This window comes from Beta vulgaris, chromosome 5 (genome assembly GCF_026745355.1).
Source record: "Beta vulgaris subsp. vulgaris cultivar EL10 chromosome 5, EL10.2, whole genome shotgun sequence".
NCBI classification, from domain to species: Eukaryota; Viridiplantae; Streptophyta; class Magnoliopsida; order Caryophyllales; family Amaranthaceae; genus Beta; species Beta vulgaris.
The window spans coordinates 38805818-38812153 of NC_079206.1; positions in this window are offsets into that span (position 1 = coordinate 38805818).

Sequence of the window (6336 nt, forward strand, 5' to 3'; positions counted from 1 at the left end):
CAGGCTGAGGAATTTCAAGAAATTATTTAGGTTGGGTGGCCAAAGAATGTGTATGTGGTTCCATTGCTTAGGGTTGTTACTAAATTAAACGGGATGAAAACAAAATTGAAATTGTTGAATAAGCAAAGATTCTCTATTGTTGAGCACGCATCAGAGGAAATCATGGCTAATTTGAGGCTTATTCAAGGCCAAATACAAGGTGATCCATGTAATATTAAATTGCACAAAGAAGAAATTTTTTGTAGAGAAGAGTATGAAGGAAAAAATAAAGTTAGGCTGATCTTATTAAAGCAGAGAGTTAAACAAAATTGGCTTAAGGGTGGTGATGCTAATACTAGCTACTTCCATGCTTGTTTGAAGCAAAGAAGGGCACATAATCACATTCACATATTGAAGCATTTGGAGGGTGTTTGGATGGAGAATCAGGAAGATTTGGAAACAGTTTTTTACAGTTTTACCAAGGGCTTATGGGCCCCACTCACTCAGCTAGGAAGACAGTGAGTATATAATAATTCATGAAGGTGCTGTTTTGAATAAGGAGCAACAATAATTGCTTTGTATGACTTTTAATGGGGATGATGTCAAACAAGTAATGTTTGAAATTGATAATAAAAAGTCATTGAAATTGATAATGAAAAGTCTCGTAGGCCAGATGGCTTCACATGTTACTCTTTCAGGAAAACTTGGCATTGTGTTGGAGAGGAGATTATTAAAGCATTGTTGGATTTTGTTTCAGACAGGAAGGTTGTTAAAACAGTGTGCTTAGTTCCTAAGCGTGACCAACCAATGGATGTCACTCAATTTCACCCCATTACCTGCTGCAATATTCTATACTAAGTCATTTCCAAAATGCTTTGTATAAGGCTTAAGAGGGTGCTTCCTACATTGGTGAATTCAGTGCAAATTTCAATCATAGAGGACAAAGTCATATATTGCAACATTATAAGAGAAAGAACGAGCATGCAAGGTGCATTGTCAAGGTGAATTAAAAGAAAGCCTATGGCTCTCTTAATTGGGAGTTCACTAAAGAGTTGTTGACTGGTTTGAAATCTACAACACCTTAACTCTCTTTAAGTTTTAATGGTGCTTTAAGTTGTTTTTTCCAAGGTAAGAAAGGGTTGAGACCGGGAGAATCCAATCTGCCCTCTTCTCTTTGTTCTTACAAGGCTGATGCAGAAGATGAGTTGAAGAAGTGACTTCAACTTTCATTACAAATGTGGTCCTTTAGCTCTTCATCATTTGATCCTTGCTGATGACTTGATACTTTTTGGCAAAGCTGATGTTAATTATGTTGTGCTATTGAAGAGAACCTTGAAGGCCTTTGTTGACACTTAAGGGCAGGAAGCTAGAAATGAAAAAATTGCTTTATATTCTGGAAATCCCTAAGGATATCCAAAATAGTATACTTCAGTTGACAGACTTCCAGAAGGGTGATTTTCCCTTTAGATGTTTAGGAGTCCCTATAACCATAAAATTGACTCTGACCAGTTAGTAGATAAGATCCTAAGAGAATCATGTCTTAGTGTTGAATACATTTATCTTATGCAACTAGAATAGTGCTGGTGAGCTATGTCCATCTCAACCTACATACATATTGGGCACATATATTTATCTTACCTAAGAATGTGTTAAACAGAATTACACAAGTATGTAGATTCTTTCTTTGGGAAGGGAAAGTTTTTCTTGGTAAACCTCCTTTACTGTGCGTGATTATATTGCTTGTAATATTGTTGTTGTTGGCACAAGGTTTCTAATAAAGAAGATTTGCTCCGGATAAAATGGGTTCTTCATATTCACATTAAATATTGCAATTGGTGGGAGCATGAAGCCCCCACAAATGCAAGATGGGTATTGAAAGGGATATGCAGAGCCAAGTAAGTTAATAGAGTTGGGTATGATGACATGAATAAGTAGTGGAATGATGGCTTAAATACAGAATCAGGTAATGGTAGAGTTTGATGGCACTATTGGGTCTAGAATGAAATGAATGTGCCTAAGCATGTTTTCCATTGCTTGACTAGTTGCACTTGGGAGAGTCATAACAAGGGATAGATTAGTACTTAAGGACAAGATACTTTCAGTAAGATTATCTTGTGCCCAAGTAATGCAATGGCTGAATATCACAAGCTTAGATGACGAGGTCATTTATACTGGATGGAAGAAGTGGGGTGGAAGATATAATAGCAAGAAGAAGAAAAAATGTTATACTGCCCTAGCTTTTGTTGTTTACTAAGTGTGGTGTGCCAGAAATCAAGCCTTGTAGCATGTTGCTGTTCCTAGTCCTAATTAGGTTGGAAGAAAATTAAGTATGATGTCTTCTAGCGTGCTAGAGCCACACTGTCAGATACTAGGCGTAGTGATGATAAGAATTGGTTTACAAGCTTTAGAAGATGTAATTAGCTAATTGTTATATTTTGATGTTTGTTTGTTGCTATTGGTTGTTTCCTTGTAAGTTGTTGTTCTATTGGTTTATAGTTTGTTTTAACTTTGGTGGCTTTTCATGCTTGGTAATATACTTCTTACATTTTACCAAAAAAACTATGTGAATTAATTAATGACATGCTTTATGCTCTTGTTTTTATTGTAGAATTAAGAACATGGTGCATGAAGAGGACTAGAGAAAGGTTTGATAATGTTGTCGACATGGATCTAATCATCCAAATGGACTGACAGAGTATGCAAAGAGGATTTAGTAAGCAAGCAGTGATGATTCCAGATTCTGTTATGCAACAGCATGTGGAGGTGGTGAGTATGAAGTGATGGTGGTAATATTAACCTCTCTATTAAGTTAACAACTTCAAAATGTGGGTGTGGGAAATGGTAAGGCTTAAGCATCTCTTGCAAACATGCTCTACGGTAATATATTCAACCAAAGACTTGAGCCAGCTGTTTTTGTTTCCCTACACTTAGAGAGGGCAGCATAAAAGATCACTTATGGGGATCATATCCACCCTACGCCTGACCCTAGTCAGTTTCCTGAATTCAACCTCCTTAATTAACATTGCTCCCCCTAATATTAGAAGAGCACCTGGCAGACCTATAAATTTTTGGAGGAGAGGGCCTAATGAAGCTAATAAAGGGAAGAGGCACATCATAGTGAAGTGCAAAAAATGCAATGAATTGGGCAACAATTCTAGGACTTGTGGAGCTGATAAAGGAAAGGGGAAAGACACTAATATAAAGACAGATGGAGCTTACACAAGCCAAGCACCACTAATACAATAATTTGTGTTTTTAACGATCGCACAAAATAGTATGTATAGAGCGAAAATCAGACGATAATTAGAATACCGACCGCTAAACGGTCAGTTGTGATAAGTCGGTGAACGCTTGGTTGGTAATTTAGAAATACCGACTACCTAACGATCGGTAAAATTACATACCGCCTAGCAGTAGGTAAAATTCAATTTACCTACCACGAAGCTGTTGGTAAAATTCAATTTACCTACCGCTAGTTGGTCAAATAACATTATGGAAATTTTAATAAAACTTGAAACTAGTGAGTAGAATAACCATCCCAAATTTCAAACTTGGAAATACATGATTTTGAGTTGCAAATCCAAGTCAAACTACAAATTGACAAAATTGGTGCATTTCAACTAGCAAAAGGAACATATATGGAGTTGCTCAAGTAGTACAAATTAAATATCTTTAATCCAACAAAAATGTATGGATCTATATTTACCATTACTTCTAGATCACCACAAACTTGCAAGCAGTTCGAAAACAAAAAAAAAAAAATAAGGAAGAGGAAAACCTAAACATGATGAAACTTCAAAATAAAGTATGGGAAATTGTAATCCAGAATGAATTAATACAACAAAATATAAAAATCAACAACCAAAAAGATCCCAATCACTTAAACTTGATAAAAACAATTAATTTGGAGTAATCTTAAAATCTAGATCTAAACCGAATACATAAAATAAAATATGAAAACATTGTTGCTTGAAATTTTTTAGCAAGAACCCATCGCACTCGTTTCGATGCTTCACCATTTACAACTCTTCTTTTATCTTCTATAGTGGCGCTGATGCTCAAATCAGTCAAATGAAGAACAATAAAATGATAATGTGAAGAACTCCTACCACATAACTAAATAAAGAGAGAAGAAGAGAACCCCAAAATTTGGCAATTAACCAATGGTGGTAAAAAAAAAGCAAAGGAATTAAAATAAAGAGAGAAGAGAAAACATACAACAGAAAAACAGTGGAGCGATGAAGAGAACAATAAGGTGGAGGAAGAGATAACTTGAGAGATAAGAAGAGGTCAGAGGAGTAAAGAGGCGGGTGAAAAGATTTTGCCTTTTATATGGGTTGGGCTTCTTGGAGTGAAAAAGTTAGTAGGTTTGTTGAAAAATAATTACCTACCGTCATTTTCTAAGATCAAGAGGTAAATATTGAACGCCATTTAAGCGGTCGATAATTTTTACAATACCTATTGATATTAGTGTGTCTGGTAAATTGTCGTCGCTAAAATGACATATTCTTGTAGTGCACCTAGATAAGAAGACTTCAAAGGCAGATGGAGCTTCCACCAGCCAAACACCACCTAAGAAGACCAAAAATTGATTATTGTCTTTTTGCATAGTTTTTTGGGGTTAGACTTTAACAACATAACTTTTTGTATAACACTCATTACATATGTAAGAAAGCCAAAACAATAATTTTTTGTTCATTAAGTTGCAAATAGGATTACAATGATAGAGGCCAAGAGACCATATTACTTTTGTAATGCAAATAGGTGGCGGTTATGTCTTTGAAACATACATTAAAACTTCGTGCTTCACTTCAAGATTACATATATGAACACCACAAATGTGATTAACCATATGTTAATTCTTGTTGTCATTATATTTTGTTGTTTTAATTTCTTACTAAGTTCCTTATCTTCCTCTCTTAACTGGCTACTTGGTGCACTGTCCTCTTCCGCTTCATATCTGCTTCCTCTTTTCCGTTCTAACATAGGTATGCTTCCCCTGCTCACATATTCTTTCTAGGTGTTGTAATAATTCTGCTCAAATGTCCCTTTGCACAATTTGAAGTTGTTGGAATCATTACACTTATAGTATAGACTGGTTGGATTTGTTGTTGTCCTGAACCTCGAATACTAAATCTTCTTCTACGACTACAGTAAGAGTTAGGGACCTCAAAATATGGAAATTCATGGGAAGATGAGGGGCTTTTAGTATGTGGACTCATTGGATTAAAGTGAAGCAATTGCTGTTAAAAAAAGGGGATGTTAAACACTCAAAAAGCTTGCTGTATTTATAAACAAAAACCTAACAACTAGTTTTTAAAATTTAAAAAAACAGTCGTTGAACATGAAGGGGTGTAGGATGAAATAAGGTTACTGGAAAGGGTATATTGGTGCATTAAGTTTTCCACTAACGGTGATTAACGTCCGATGCCAAAAAGGGTAGGTGGCGAACAATTTTGAAAAGTCAGGGGTATGTATATGGTGAATATCCTAAACATTGAGGGTTATATGGCAAAATTTCGTGATTTGTCAGGGGCATTTGGTTAAAAAATGGTAAATACAATTATGTAGTGTGGGTTTTATGAAATAATGTATTGAATAATGATTTTGGGCGTGAAAAGGAAAAAAAAAAAAACACTCTCTCTTTTCGTGTCACACCTCAAGGAAGCCAGAATAACAACCTCTCTTTGTCATAATCCAAAGCCGTATCATGATTCATAGATCAATTAGTTTTTAACCCGTGTAGAAAATGTACGGGAGGCCATATTTGTATGTGATGTTATAAATTATTTATAAGACAAAAAGAGACATGTTATTAATGCCTTTAACATTTTTGTTTAATAAGATCGATTGAATTAAACTTAATTGATAAGATATTAAGAAAAAAACAAACAATTGCACTTTATCTAAATTGATACATAAAAATAGGACCGACTACAACTCAATACACGATTCAATAATTTTCAAAACTTTCCTTATAAACCACATTGGTTGTAACAGATAAGTTGCCAACATCTTTATCACATATTAAGATTTTCAAACCCTTTTTGCTTGTAACTCTTGAAACAGAGTCATACAATTGTCCGTGACTGAATACATAACCCATGCTTAAAAAAAAAGGATAACTTTATGCCCTAAAAGGGTTAATTTACTTATACAAAGCTGACTTGTTTAACGTTAAAAGTTGTCTTTTTTATAAAAGTGACCCATTTACACTTGAAACTGACTTGTTTTGACCAAACGTAAAATAGTCTGATATAAACTTATTGTACTCCGCATGCATAATATAGTAATTGAATATAAAACCTACTAACCTTAATACTCTTATCGTCCACCACTTTGTTATATACCCTCAAT